Consider the following 16246-nt stretch of genomic DNA (forward strand, 5'->3'; position numbering starts at 1 on the left):
AAATAACCCTACAAGAGGCCATGCGTTGAGGGTTGTTTCCCCCTCAAACAAGCCATGCTCTCTTGGTTTGGATGATACTGGAAGCTGTAGCCAGGCAGGTAATTAGGGAAATGGCAGCCAGCCTGTGCAGCTGATTAAAACAAGACACCATGGCTTATTTAAACCACAGTGGCTTGTTTGATTGTGTGAACCAGCCCAGCAATTGAATTTAGCAGGATTAGAATCACAGATTCATAGAATAGTAGGGTTGGAAGGGGCCTGCAAGTCCGTTGAGTCCAACCCCCTGCTCAATGCAGGAATCCAAGTCAGAGCGTCCCTGACAGATGGCTGTCCAGCCTCATCTTGAATGCCTCCAAGACGGGGATTATATTACTTGCATTTAGTAAACAACGCTTTGACGAGCACCCCATGCTAATTTTTGTCACAACGCACCGCAAGTATCTGACCTGAAATAAGCGAGGGGGGACATTAAACAACTCTCAATGTGACTGAAATGGCAATCGCCTCAAAAATTATAATTACAACTTTGAAACTGCCAAGCTTACCTAACATTGTATTTCCCAACTGGCATCCACTCACGTTTACTAAGGATGTTACGAAATGAGAAATTTTCCGTGGAAAAACGAAGTGGTGGAACGTTTTCCGTCCCGCCTCGCTGCATACAGGGATAAGATATTATCTAAACAGCCAATGAGCTTCTGGCATCCATGAGACGAGGAGGAAAAGAGAAGAGAGAGACATGGCGTTTCTCCTGGGATCTGCGCTCAGAAACATAGGCAGAAGGGATCCTCCCTTACCTGGTGTGGTGACCCACGTTTGATCCTCTTGTGCGACCCCCACAGACAGTGAATTGTGACAGGTATCGGACAGTCCCTTCTTCAACTTGGGGGAATCAGCTACCACTGACATGAATGGCTCCAGCACCTGAAACAGCACACAGAGATCAGCGGGGAGAAGTTAGAGGAATGGTACAAGGAAAGGTGAGAATTCTCTTCCTCCTCCTCCAATTCAGCAAACCCCTGCAGCTGGAATGACGTTTCCCAGACCTCATAAGAGCACAAGAAGAGCCAAGCTGGATCAGAACAAGGGTCCATCCAGACCAGCATTCCACACAGTGGCCAACCAGCTGCCCACAGAAAACAAACAAGCAGGACACGAGGGCAAAAGCACCCTCCCGCCCACGTTCCCCCAGAAACTAGGCATACTGCCCCTGGTGCTGGAGGTAGCTCATGGCCATCAGGACTAGTAGCCATGGGTAGCTTTCCGCTGCAGGAATTTGTCCAACCCCCTTTTAAAGCTGTGCGTGATGGGACTTGCAGCGGACACTTGCAAGGGACCCAGCTAGAGGGCACCGGGCTGTTGGCCATGCTGGCTGTGCGCGATGGGACTTGCAGCGGACCCTTGCAGCAGACCCAGCTAGAGGGCACTGGGCTGTTGGCCACGCTGGCTGAGCGTGATGGGGCTTGCAGCGGACCCAGCTAGAGGGCACTGGGCTGTTGGCCACGCTAGCTGTGCGTGATGGGACTTGCAGAAGACCCTTGCAGCAGACCGAGCTAGAGGGCACCGGGCTGTTGGCCACGCTGGCTGAGCTTGATGGGACTTACAGCGGACCCTTGCAGGGGACCCAGCTAGAGGGCACCGGGCTGTTGGCCATGCTGGCAGTGTGCGATGGGACTTGCAGCGGACCCTTGCAGCAGACCTAGCTAGAGGGCACCGGGCTGTTGGCCACGCTGGCTGTGCGTGATGGGACTTGCAGCGGACCCTTGCAGGGGACCCAGCTAGAGGGCACCGGGCTGTTGGCCATGCTGGCAGTGCGTGATGGGACTTTATTTATTTATTTATTTATTTATTTATTTCATTTTTATACCGCCCAATAGCCGAAGCTCTCTGGGTGGTTCACAAAAATTAAATCCAAGCAATACACAATAAAACAATTTAAAATATTTGTTGTTGTTGTTCAGTCGTTCAGTCGTGTCCGACTCTTCGCGACCCCATGGAATTTAAAATATACAGAACATTAAAACCACAATATAACAATACAACCACAATAAAACCTAGCAGCAGTGCAGGAGTTTAAAATACAGATTTAAAACAGCAAAGATAAAAATTTAGAAAGCTAAAATGCTAAAATGCCTGGGAAAATAAAAAGGTCTTCACCTGGCGCGAAAGGAATACAATGTAGGCGCCAGGCGAACCTCACTAGGGAGCTCATTCCAGAGCTGGGGTGCCACAGCAGAAAAAGCCCTCCTCCTAGTAGCCACCCGCCTCACTTCCTTTGGCAGGGGCTCACGGAGAAGGGCCGCTGACGATGATCTTAAGGTCCGGGCAGGCACATATGGGAGGAGGCGATCCTTCAGGTAACCTGGCCCCAAGCCATTAAGGGCTTTGAATGTTAACACCAAGCACTTTGAATCGGGCCCAGAAATGGACTGGCAGCCAGTGCAGCTGGAAAAGTACTGGCGTAATATGAGCTCGCAGGCCAGTCCCTGTTAACAATCTTGCTGCCCTATTTTGGACCAGCTGAAGTTTCCGGACCATTTTCAAAGGCAGCCCCACGTATAACGCATTGCAGTAATCCAGACGAGAAGTTATCAGAGCATGGATAACTGTAGCTAGGCTATCTCTGTCCAGATAGGGGTGTAGTTGGTATACCAGCCTAAGCTGATAAAAAGTGCTCCGTGCCACTGAGTTCACCTGTGCCTCAAGTGACAGTTCTGGATCCAAGAGCACCCCGAAACTACGAACCTGATCCTTTAGGGGGAGTGCAACCCCCTCCAGAACAGGTGGAATATCACCTAGCCGGGCAGACGAACCACCCACTAACAGTACCTCCGTCTTGTCTGGATTGAGTTTCAGTTTATTAGCCCTCATCCAGTCCATTACCGTGCCCAGGCCCTGATTCAGAACAGCCACTGCCTCCCCTGGTTTTGATGAGAAAGAGAGGTAGAGCTGGGTGTCATCCGCATATTGATGGCACCTCAGCCCACACCTCCGGATAACCTCCCCCAGCGGTTTCATGTAGATGTTAAACAGCATGGGGGATAAAATAGAGCCCTGTGGAACCCCATGGCACAATTGCCATGGCACAGAGCAGTAATCCCCCAGCACCACCTTCTGGAATCGGCCATCCAAGTAGGAGCGGAACCACTGTAGTGCAGTGCCTCCTACTCCCAACCCAGACAACCTATCCAGAAGGATACCATGGTCATTGGTATCGAAAGCCGCTGAGAGGTCCAGGAGAATCAACAGAGTCGCACTCCCCCTGTCCCTCTCCCGGCAGAGGTCATCCCACAGGGCGACCAAGGCAGTTTCCATTCCAAAACCAGGCCTGAAGCCCGATTGAAATGGATCTAGATAATCCGTTTCATTCAAGAGTGCCTGGAGCTGTCCTACAACCACCCGCTCAAGCACCTTGCCCAGGAAGGGGATGTTGGCTACTGGCCTATAATTGTTAGCATCCTCTGGGTCCAGGTTAGGCTTTTTCAGGAGTGGTCTAATTACCGCCTCTTTTAAAGCGGCAGGCACCACTCCCTCTCTCAAGGAGGAATTTACAACCTCCTGGACCCAGCCGGACAACCCCTCCTTGTTTGATTTAATAAGCCATGAAGGGCAAGGGTCAAGCACACAAGTGGTCGATCGGACTTGGCCAAGCACCTTGTCCGCATCCTCAGGCCTCAGTAACTGAAACTATTCCAATAAAACTGGACCAGACGGTGCTCTGAACGCCTCTACCAATGGAACTGCATTAATGGTGGTGTCCAATTCATGATGAATCTGAGCGACTTTATCCTCAAAGTGCCGTGCAAACTCGTCACAGCGTGCTACCGAGGGTTCCACCGTCTCTCTCCCTGGCCCAGAATGTAACAGGCCGCGAACCACTCGGAAAAGCTCCACTGGACGACACTGAGGAGATGCAATGCTGGTGGAAAAGAACTGTCTCTTTGCCACCCTCACCGCCACAGAGTAGGCTCGATAGTGGGCTCTTACCTGTGTTCGGTCAGACTCAGCACGAGTTTTCCTCCACCTGCGTTCTAGCCGTCTCCCCTCTTGCTTCATTGCCCTCAGCTCAGGTGTATACCAAGGAGCTGGCCGGGCTCTGCTCAGAGGGAGAGGGCGCTTGGGCGCGACCATGTCAACCGCCAGAGTCATCTCTGCATTCCACAGAGCGACCTGGGCTTCGACAGGAGCACCAGCCATACCAGCAGGAAAATCCCCCAGAGCCCTCTGGAATCCATCGGAATCCATTAATCTCCGGGGGCGGACCATTTTAATAGGCCCCCCACCCTTGCAGAGGGGAAAGGCCGCCAGAAGCCTAAACCTCAGCAGGAAGTGATCTGACCATGACAAAGGGACAGATGTTAATTCCTCCACTTTCAGATCACCATCCTCCTGCCCAGTCCAGAAAACCAGATCAAGCGTGTGTCCTTTTGTATGCGTTGGGCCGATGACATGTTGGGACTTGCAGCGGACCCTTGCAGCAGACCCAGCTAGAGGGCACCGGGCTGTTGGCCACGCTGGCTGTGCGTGATGGGACTTGCAGCGGACCCTTGCAGGGGACCCAGCTAGAGGGCACCGGGCTGTTTGCTACGCTGGCTGTGCGTGATGGGACTTGCAGCGGACTCTTGCAGCGGACCCAGCTAGAGGGCACTGGGCTGTTGGCCACGCTGGCTGAGCGCGATGGGACTTGCAGGGGACCCTTGCAGCGGACCCAGCTAGAGGGCACCGGGCTGTTGGCCACGCTGGCTGTGCGCGATGGGACTTGCAGCGGACCCTTGCAGCAGACCCAGCTAGAGGGCACTGGGCTGTTGGCCACGCTGGCTGTGCGTGATGGGACTTGCAGCGGACTCTTGCAGCGGACCCAGCTAGAGGGCACTGGGCTGTTGGCCACGCTGGCTGAGCGCGATGGGACTTGCAGGGGACCCTTGCAGCGGACCCAGCTAGAGGGCACCGGGCTGTTGGCCACGCTGGCTGTGCGCGATGGGACTTGCAGCGGATCCTTGCAGCGGACCCAGCTAGAGGGCACTGGGCTGCTGGCCACGCTGGCTGAGCTTGATGGGACTTGCAGCGGACCCTTGCAGCGGACCCAGCTAGAGGGCACTGGGCTGTTGGCCATGCTGGCTGTGCATGATGGGGCTTGCAGCGGACCCAGCTAGAGGGCACCGGGCTGTTGGCCACGCTGGCTGTGCGCGATGGGACTTGCAGCGGACCCTTGCAGCAGACCCAGCTAGAGGGCACTGGGCTGTTGGCCACGCTGGCTGTGCGTGATGGGACTTGCAGCGGACTCTTGCAGCGGACCCAGCTAGAGGGCACTGGGCTGTTGGCCACGCTGGCTGAGCGCGATGGGACTTGCAGGGGACCCTTGCAGCGGACCCAGCTAGAGGGCACCGGGCTGTTGGCCACGCTGGCTGTGCGCGATGGGACTTGCAGCGGATCCTTGCAGCGGACCCAGCTAGAGGGCACTGGGCTGCTGGCCACGCTGGCTGAGCTTGATGGGACTTGCAGCGGGCCCTTGCAGCGGACCCAGCTAGAGGGCACTGGGCTGTTGGCCATGCTGGCTGTGCATGATGGGGCTTGCAGCGGACCCAGCTAGAGGGCACTGGGCTGTTGGCCACGCTGGCTGTGCGCGATGGGACTTGCAGCGGACCCTTGCAGCAGACCCAGCTAGAGGGCACCAGGCTGTTGGCCACGCTGGCAGTGCGCGATGGGGCTTGCAGACCAAACCTGCCTAGAGGGCTGTTCCATCCTGCCCAGCGGCGTTCGTGGCGCAGCCTGGAGACGCGAGGTGGAAGCGGGGGCTGCGGTGCGGGGGGAGGAAGGGGCGGAGCAGGCAGAGCTCCACACAGGCCTCCTCCCTTGTCACAGGGACATCGGAGGGGTCTTAGGCCGAGGCACTCCCTTGCTCCAGCAGCTCGGGGTTGGCAGCGGTGCTCAGCAGGGACTGCAGCGCCCATCTCCCCAGAACATGTTCTTCTCCCATCTTGTTCGGTGTTGTCTGCAGTGCTCAATGTGGACTACAATGCCCATCACCCCAGAACATACTCTTCTCCCATCCAGCTCAGTGTTGTCAACGATGCTCAGCATGGACTACAATGCCCATCACCCCAGAACATACTGTTCTCCCGTCCAGCTCAGTGTTGTCGACGATGCTGAGCATGGACTACAATGCCCATCACCCAAAACGTACTCTTTTCCCATCTAGCTCAGTTTGGCAACGATGCTCAGCATGGACTACAATGCCCATTACCCCAGAACGTACTCTTCTCCCGTCCAGCTCAGTTTTGTCAACGATGCTCAGCATGGACTACAATGCCCATCACCCCAGAACATACTGTTCTCCCATCCAGCTCAGTGTTGTCGATGATGCTCAGCATGGACTACAATGCCCATCACCCCAGAACATACTGTTCTTCCATCCAGCTCAGTGTTGTCGACGATGCTGAGCATGGACTACAATGCCCATCACCCAAAACGTACTCTTTTCCCATCTAGCTCAGTTTGGCAACGATGCTCAGCATGGACTACAACGCCCATCACCCCAGAACGTACTCTTCTCCCATCTAGCTCAGTGTTGTCAACGATGCTCAGCATGGACTACAGCGCCCATTAGTGATGGCTACCAAGTTGGATGGCTTTAAAAGGGGCTTAAGACAGATTCCTGGAGGAAAAGGCTATCAATCGCTACTAGGCCTGTTGGCCATGTGCTACCTCCAGTACCAGAGGCAGTGAGCCCATGTCCACCAGTTGCTGGGGAACATGGGTGGGAGGGTGCTGTCGCTCTCATGTCCTGCTTGTGGGTTCCTGGTCGACAGCTGGTTGGCCAACATGTGAACTGAATGCTGGACTGGATGGACCCTGGGTCTGAGCCGGCAGGGCTCTCCTTATGTTCTACCAACCCTTTTGTACCAGTAGCGTGTCATCTGCCTACCAAAAGGAATGGTCAGCCAGCAGCATAACAATACGGTTTTGGACCGGTCTGCTTTCTCCAAAACCGGTTAGTGGGTTGTGCTGCCTGAAACGTCCCCTGCAGATGAAGCTTGGATAGGGCTTCAACTCCTGTCTGGTCCTCCTCACCCCAGTTCCAAAGAATCTTCCTCATTCCTCATTCTTTATTTTTTAAAAATATGGAGTTGATGATCCTTTCTAATCAATCATCAGAGACACATGATAAAAGCAAGTCCACTTTTATTCAAACCAATGCAAGTTCACAAAACTCTAAAAGGATTATAGCATAATTCTAGCATGTAGCAAGAGCCCAGAACTGCCTCTTTTGTAAGGTCATCTTAATGCTGTACTTCCATCTCATTCTCATGGGCCTTGGGCAGAAAGACCGTCCTTGCAGATAGACAGCCCCCTACTCTGAAACAGCTACTCACCAGCAATGACAGGACACCCAACAGATACACAAAGAAAGGGCCCAGGTCCTACTACAAGCCCAGATACTAACTCTGTCCCCATACCTACTCGGGCAACTTAATCACAGGACCTAATAGTGCCCAGGGGATGGGTGTAATCACAATTCTATTTCTGAAATAATCAGAAATGTGTATTCATCTTTACAGACTTCTAGAGGTGCAAATAGACCCATTTTCATCCAGATTCAGGGCATCTCAACACCATCCTAAAATCCTGCATTTAAAACGGGGCGTTCTGCTTCCGTTTTAAATGCAGGATCATGACTCCCTTATACCTCGACTTCAGCAAAGCTTTTGACAAAGTGCCCCATGATCTCCTGATGAGCAAACTAGCTCAAAGTGGGCTAGATGAAACAACGATCCGGTGGATCCACAGTTGGCTACAGAATCGGACTCAAAGAGTGCTTACCAATGGGACCTTCTCAAGCTGGGGAGAGGTGACGAGTGGGGTACCGCAGGGCTCAGTCCTGGGCCCAGTGCTCTTCAACATTTTTATGAATGACTTGGAGGAGGAGGTGCAGGGAATGCTGATCAAATTTGCAGATGACACAAAATTGGGCAGGATAGCTAATACTTTGGAAGAAACAAAATTCAAAGTGATCTGGATAGACTGGAGCGCTGGGCAGAAAACAACAGAATGGCATTTAATAGGGATCAATGCCAAGTTCTGCACCTAGGAAAAAGAAACCAAATGCACAGTTACAAGGTGGGCGATACTTGGCTCAACCACACTACAAGCGAGAAGGACCTTGGAACTGTTGTCAATCACAAGCTGAATATGAGCCAACAATGTGATGTGGCTGCAAAAAAGGCAAATGCCATTTTGGGCTGCATTAATAGAAGCATAGCTTTCAAATCCCAGGAGGTACTAGTTCCTCTCTACTCAGCACTGGTTAGGCCTCATCTCAGCTTAAAGTTCTGGGCACCACACTTTAAGAAGGATGCAGACAAACTGGACAGGGTTCAGAGGAGGGCAACAAAGATGATCAGGGGACTGGAGACAGAGCCCTATGAAGAGAGACTGAAAGAACTGGGCCTGGAGAAGATTAAGGGGAGATAAGATAGTGCTCTTCAAGTACTTGAAAGGTTGGCGCAGAGAGGAAGGCCAGGGTCTCTTCTCGATCATCCCAGGGTGCAGGACACGGAATAATGGGCTCAAGTTACAGGAAGCCAGATTCCGGCTGAACATCAGGAGAAACTTCCGGTTAGAGCAATATGGCAATGGAGACAACTACCTAGGGAGGTGGTGGGCTCTCCTACACTGGGGGCAGTCAAGATGAGGCTGGACAGCCATCTGTCAGGGATGCTCTGACTTGGATTCCTGCATTGAGCAGGGGGTTGGACTCGGCCTTGTAGGCCCCTTCCAACCCTACTATTCTATGATTCTACATGCTTCCTTTTCCCCCTACCCCTTTCTCATATCTGAGTCTTCCCTTATCTTTCATTGATCTCGCTCCTCTTCTTGCTGCTTTTCCTCTTTTCACAGAGGGAACTCAAGAGGAACATAAGCGGGGTCATTTGATAGCGGCTTGTCGGCGATCTATTTAAAAACGGAAGAAAGGGCATTTAGTGCAGGAGACGCCCTGGAGGTTCACGGCGTCGTGTAAACAGCCCGCAGACTTCCGTGAAGGAGCCATCTCAATTGCAGGATAAAAGCTCCATGTGAAAAAAAGCCTTAAGAGTATCTGGAGAGTGGGGCGTTTCCCATAATCAGCCTGTTTATTTAGAGAACAATATGAGCTACTATATGCAGTCCAGACCATAGCATTTTTTACTTAGAGCCGGATTGGAAGTAAGATTTGCATTACAGAGTAACTGAAATGCAATGAGGTCTTGCTTGATTTTAAGAACATGGCTTTTGATCTATGAAGCCCCTGCCCCACCCTGCTTTCTCAGTGTGGGGTTCTACCCTGGATTCAGACCTGGGAGCCCCTGCTTGTAAAAGTGGAGCTGTTCCACCTAGCTGGGTTCTCCTTTTTTACTTCAAAAACCCGACTTTTGGTCTACGCAAGCCTAAATTGTCCCATCATACTCTGGAGCGGCTGATTGGCTAATTGCAGTATTTGTGCTACTGAAAAAGACAAGGTTGAATCACATCTGACGGGTGGAATTATTATTCACCGTACATACCGGAAATTCAGACGGATCATTTTGTCTTTTGTTGGAGGCCATCATTTCATTAGACATTGGTGTTAGGAAAAATATTTCCATTGTGTTAGGGCGCAATCCCTAATGCAATGAACTTGGAGGCTTAAGAGCAACCTACGCAGGGCCAGAGGAGTAACGGGGATGATCTTTGCCCACTTGTCCTCCCACCTGCATTTTTCACTACATAGGCTCTTTTTTGCCTGTCTAGAAAGGTTGCTTCTAAGGGGAAGGCTGGAAAATGCTCAGGATAGCTTGTATCTCAGACTCTTCAGTCTTACCTCCCTGCCCACAGGAATGCCCCCTTTTCGCCCTCTCCAAGGTCGAATTACCGACCTCGGAGAGCACCCGGTGCAGTTCTTTCCATGCCACCTCTGTGAGGGAGGGGGGGTAGGTGCCTCGATTCCCTCCTCCAATGTCGGGAGTGCTGTGTTTGACCTCGGATCTGGGAACCTGAAGTATTCTACGGCCCTGCAGCTGTTGCCTAGGGGCTATAGGATGGCTTCCTCTGGATGTTTTTTAAATACTTAGGATACAATCCTGTGGGGATAGTCAGCTGTCTCCAAACTTGGAGGCGACTGACTATCCAATGCAAGGTGAGCGGAGTGTGGAGGGGATCTTTTCCTCTGTGCTCTGGCTGCCCTGCGTTTGCAGCTAGAGATTTTGGCTGTCTAGCCAGAGCAGCTCGAAGTGGGGAGAGGCCGGACAGTGCATAGGAAGCATCGTACCAGTGCTTCTGCCGCCCCCGCCCCGCCCCACGGAACACCCTCTTTTCCCCAGCTCTGCACTGCTCTTCCAAGCGTGGCGCCAGGGACGAACTGCACCTCCTACAAGGCGTCATGGGATAGGGCGGGGAGGTGGTTTTCCGGTAACCGACCTCACAACACTGGCTTTGAGGTCGGTTCCCAAAATCAAAAAATCCTATGGCCATCTAGCCACTGTCTAGCGGGGGCACCTCTCCCTATATATACCTGCCCGAGAACTGAGATCTGTTGAAGGGGCCCTCCTCTGCATCCCACCAGTACGAGACACACACTATGGTTGGACATGGGAGAGGGCCTTCTCTGCTGTGGCACCCGAGTTGTGGAATGCCCTCCCCCTGGAGGCCCAATTGGCACACATATTGGCCTCGTTTTGGCACCAAGTAAAAACATGGCTTTTTACCAAAGCCTTTGAGGGCTAAATGCATTCTCTAGCACATTGTTTTAACTATTGTAGATTTCAACTGGTTTTAGCTTGTTTAATAATTAGGTGTTTAAATTTATTGCTTTATACTGTTTAAATTGATTCTATCTGTATGCCGCCCTGAGTTCTTAATGATATAGGGCGGGATAGAAATGTTTTCCCCTTCATGGATCACTGCCTTGTTGTGGCGAAGGGGCTTGCGTAACTCAGTGAAGCCATAAGCTATGCCGTGCAGGGCTACCCAAGACGGACAGGTCATGGCAGAGAGTTCTGACAAAATGTGGTCCACTGGAGAAGGAAATGGCAACCCACTCCAGTATTCTTGCCAAGAAAACCCCATGGAACGTATCACAAGGCTAAAAGAGATGACGCCGGAAGATGAGCCCCTCAGGTCGGAAGGTGTCCAATATGCTACTGGGGAAGAGCAGAGGGTATTTCCAAGTAGCGCCAGAAAGAGTGAAGCGGCTGGGCCAAACCCGAAAGGACACTCAGCTGTGGATGTGTCTGGCGGTGAAAAGAAAATCCGATGCTGTAAAGAACAATATTGTTTAGGAACCTGGAATGTCAGATCAATGAATCAAGGTAAGCTGGAGGTGGTCAAACATGAGATGGCAAGATTGAACATCGACATCTTGGGAATCAGCGAACTAAAATGGACAGGCATGGGCGAATTTAATTCAGGTGACCATCATATCTACTATTGTGGGCAAGAATCCCTTAGAAGAAATGGAGTAGCACTCATAGTCAACAAAAGGGTGGGAAAAGCAGTACTGGGGTACAATCTTAAAAATGATAGAATGATCTCAGTACGAATCCAAGGCAAACCATTCAACATCACAGTAATTCAAGTCTATGCCCCAACCACTGAGGCCGAAGAAGCTGAGGTTGATTGGTTCTATGAAGACCTACAACACCTTCTAGAACTAACACCAAAAAAAGATGTCCTCTTCATCATAGGGGATTGGAATGCTAAAGTAGGAAGTCAAGAAATCACCGGGATAACAGGCAGGCATGGCCTTGGTGTACAAAATGAAGCAGGACAAAAGCTAATAGAGTTTTGCCAAGAGAACACGCTGATCATAGCAAACACTCTTTTCCAACAGCACAAGAGGCGACTCTACACATGGACGTCACCAGATGGTCAATATCGAAATCAGATTGATTATGTCCTTTGCAGCCAAAGATGGAGAAGCTCCATACAGTCAGTCAAAACAAGACCTGGAGCTGACTGTGGCTCAGATCATGAGCTGCTTCTTACAAAATTTCGGCTTAAATTGAAGAACGTAGGGAAAACCACTAAACCGTTCAGGTATGACCTAAATCATATCCCTGATGAATATACAGTGGAGGTGAGGAATAGATTTCAGGGATTAGACCTGATAGACAGAGTGCCTGAGGAACTATGGACGGAGGTCCGTAACATTGTTCAGGAGGCAGCAACGAAATCCGTCCCAAAGAAAAAGAAATGCAAGAAAGCCAAGTGGCTGTCTGATGAGGCTTTACAAGTAGCTCACGAAAGAAGGGAAGTGAAAAGCAAAGGAGAAAGGGGAAGATATACCCAACTGAATGCAGAGTTCCAGAGAATAGCAAGGAGAGACAAGAAGGCCTTCTTAAATGAACAATGCAAAGAAATCGAGGAAAACAACAGAATGGGAAAGACTAGAGATCTCTTCAAGAAAATTGGAGATCTCAAGGGAACGTTTTGTGCAAAGACGGGCATGATAAAGGACAAAGAAGGCAGGGACCTAACAGAAGCAGATGAGATTAAGAAGAGGTGGCAAGAATACACAGAAGAACTATACAGGAAAGATCTGAATGTCCCTGATAGCCATGATAGTGCGGTCACTGAACTTGAGCCAGACATCCTAGAGAGTGAAGTCAAGTGGGCCTTAGGAAGCATTAGTAACAACAAAGCTAGCGGAGATGACAGTATTCCAGCCGAGCTATTTAAAATCCTAAAAGATGATGCTGTTAAAGTGCTGCATTCAATATGCCAACAAATCTGGAACACTCAACAGTGGCCACAAGACTGGAAAAGGTCAGTTTACATTCCAATTCCAAAGAAGGGCAACACCAAAGAGTGTTCAAACTACCGCACAATTGCGCTCATTTCACATGCCAGCAAGGTTATGCTCAAAATCCTACAAGCTAGGCTTCAGCAGTATGCGAACCGAGAACTACCGGAAGTACAAGCTGGGTTTCGAAGAGGCAGAGGAACTAGAGATCAAATCGCCAACATTCGCTGCATCATGGAGAAAGCAAGAGAATTCCAGAAAAACGTCTATTTCTGCTTCATTGACTATGCTAAAGCCTTTGATTGTGTGGATCACAACAAACTGTGGCAAATTCTTAAAGTGATGGGAGTACCAGACCACCTTACCTGTCTCCTGAGAAACCTGTACGAGGGTCAAGAAGCAACAGTAAGAACCAGACATGGAACAACCGATTGGTTCAAAATTGGGAAAGGAGTACGACAAGGCTGCATATTGTCACCCTGCTTATTTAACTTATATGCAGAGTACATCATGAGAAATGCCGGGTTGGATGAATCAGAGGTCGGAATTAAGATTGCCGGGAGAATTATCAACAACCTCCGATATGCAGACGATACCACCCTAATGGCAGAAAGCGAAGAGGATCTAAAGAGCCTCTTGTTGAGGGTGAAAGAGGAGAGTGCAAAAGCTGGTTTGAAACTCAACATTAAAAAAACTAAGATCATGTCATCTGGCCCTATCACTTCCTGGCATATAGAAGGGGAAGAAATGGAAGCAGTGACAGATTTTACTTTCTTGGGCTCCAAGATCACCGCAGACGGTGACTGTAGCCATGAAATTAAAAGACGCTTGCTCCTTGGGAGGAAAGCTATGGCCAACCTAGACAGCATAGTAAGAAGCAGAGACATCACCTTGCCGACAAAGGTCCGTCTAATCAAAGCTATGGTTTTCCCAGTAGTAATGTATGGCTGTGAGAGCTGGACTATAAGGAAGGCTGAGCGCCGAAGAATTGATGCTTTCGAACTGTGGTGCTGGAGAAGACTCTTACGAGTCCCCTGGACTGCAAGGAGGTCAAATCAGTCCATCCTAAAGGAAATCAACCCTGACTGCTCATTGGAAGGACAGATAATGAAGCTGAAGCTCCAATATTTTGGCCACCTAATGCGAAGAGAAAACTCCCTGGAAAAGACCCTGATGCTGGGAAAGACTGAAGGCAAAAGGAGAAGGGGACGGCAGAGGATGAGATGGCTAGATAGCATCACGGATGCAATGAATATGAACTTGAGCATGCTCCGGGAGAGAGCGCAGGACAGGAAGGCCTGGCGTGCTATGGTCCATGGGGTCACGAAGAGTCGGACACGACTGAACGACTGAACAACAACAACAAAGAAATGTTTTAAATAAATAGGATTGCACCCTTAATTATGTAAGTGGAACCTACAACAAAAGCTTGCAGTATGGAATGCTCCTGTTCAGGGTACAAGCCAGCCAAGGCCTTTTCCAGGATACTCCATTACTTTTGCTGTCTCCCCCCCCCCCCCGAAAAACTCTGCAGCTTCTGAGGGGAAAATCCAACTTAAGTCCTACTTAGAGTAGACCCATTGAAATGAATTGGACTTACATTGGTCATGACCAACATAAATCCCATTCATTTCAATGGGTCTACTCTAAGTAGAGCTTCTGTTGGATTTTACCCCAAGGATGCTTACTGGGCTGTTTTAAGTTCCCCCCTTTTCCCCCTAAAGTTTATGTTCCTGCAAACTCCGGGCATTCCTCACCCTGTGCATGGATAGTGCCATTTCAGCTACATATTCTATTTCTGCTACATATTCCAATTCCCATCTTGTTTTCTAGAAAAGGCCCATGTCAGAGCTATGTGGTGAACAAAACACGTGGAAACTGAATCCATGCAGGAGGGAGTCAAATGGTCTTTCCAGAGAGATGAAGTTGGCTTTAACGGGGAATTGCTACTCATGCTGTGAGCATACACAGCCTCTGGCAAAATGAGTTTTTCAGTTCTGATATTGTCCTAGAAACACTGCAAAGCCTCCTTGACCAACCAGGTGCGAGACAGGACATACCTTTGCAGAAGCCATGCTGATTCTTCTTCAGCAAGACTTGTCCTTCTAGATGCTTCTATGTGATCTTTAATAACACTTTCCACCAATTTACCTGGAACACGTTAAGCTAAGCAGCCTGTAATTTCCTGGCCCTTTTTAAACACTTGGCATTACATTGGACACTTTCAAGTCCTCAGGGACAGAGGATGATCTTAGGGAGATGTGACTTTTTTTGTTAGATCAGCAAATTCACCTTTGAGTTCCAGTGGTGGGCAAAGCCAAAGCCCAAACAGTTCTGGATTAACGAATGTAGAATAAAGAATACCCTGCTTCGATTTTTACCGTAGCTGCCTAAAATTAGAATTCCCAGTCTTAAGCAGGTCTGCTCAGCAGTACAGTGTACTGGGTTTGATGGGGTTATGGTCAAATAAGTCTACAAAGGATTCCTTTTTTTTCCCCCTTTTCCTTTTAGTACAACAGATCAATACAGCGACTGTTCTGGAAAGCAAGTGAAAGCAATTTTTTTCTAACTTTAGTGGACCAGATACACACACAGCAGAAGCCTACCAATTTGTTCTCAGATTCTGGGCAAAGAATACAACTGGGGGGCTATGGGGGGGGGGCAAAAAAGGCAACATACATTTATTTTTATTAAGGGTCCCACTTATGTCCTTGCTGCCCAGGGTCTGCCCTTTCTCTCTCTCCATTACCATGTTTGTTCCAGAGGGTTCAACCAGCTACGTCCAGCTGCCATATTCCCTTCCTCCTCCAAGGGCTTCTGCCCAAGCAGGAAATTCAGGCCTAGTTGTGTGTTCCTAGCTCTTGCTGTGAGGCTGCTGCCCTAACAGCTACAGGCTTCCTCTCCCTCCCTTCTGGGTGCCTGACCGAGGGAGGAGACGTCCTGTGTAACGGCTTCTATTATGTCCAGCCCAGTCACATGGCCCCTTTTGGCCTTCCCTCCCCAATCCAAACCAAGCCATCAGCAGCAGGACCACAGAGAAAACCTTCCTTCTGTGTCCCCAGCCTGACCCTAGTACCAGGGTGGGTGGGAAGCCGAAAGGAACTGAACTGAATGGGAGAAAAAGTAAAAGAAAAGAAAAACTGCTAAAATAATTTAAAATTCTGTGGGCTCTGATGGAGTCCCTACTACCTGGCTGCTAGGCAGGGCATGTCTGAGGGAGTGTCAGCTGAACTCCAAGGGAGAGATCCCACAAACAAAGGCTGCCTTCCTTCAGTACTCAAGCAACACGCTTGAAAGGATCCTTCGCCAACCAGTTGGGACTGCAGTGCCCATCATCCTCAGGCAACTTGGCCAGGGCATGATGGGAATTGCAGCCCAACCCATCACGAGGGCAGCAGGGTTGTCTGCTTCAAAGAGCCAGGAAAAATGAGAAAAGCTGACACATTTATCCTAAACAAATCTAATGAAAATAATAGACGGAACACCCAC

The 16246-nt window shown here is 50.2% G+C and overlaps 1 protein-coding gene across 1 annotated transcript in view; it reads right to left on the reverse strand.

Moving 5' to 3' along the window:
* LOC146356591 (uncharacterized) overlaps positions 1–16246 on the reverse strand; it is an 81400-nt gene that overhangs the window by 40016 nt on the left and 25138 nt on the right. The window lies entirely within an intron of this gene.

The sequence above is a fragment of the Heloderma suspectum genome, chromosome 2 (assembly GCF_057233095.1).
Source record: "Heloderma suspectum isolate Gila_16-S chromosome 2, 16-S_ref, whole genome shotgun sequence".
Lineage (NCBI taxonomy): Eukaryota > Metazoa > Chordata > Lepidosauria > Squamata > Helodermatidae > Heloderma > Heloderma suspectum.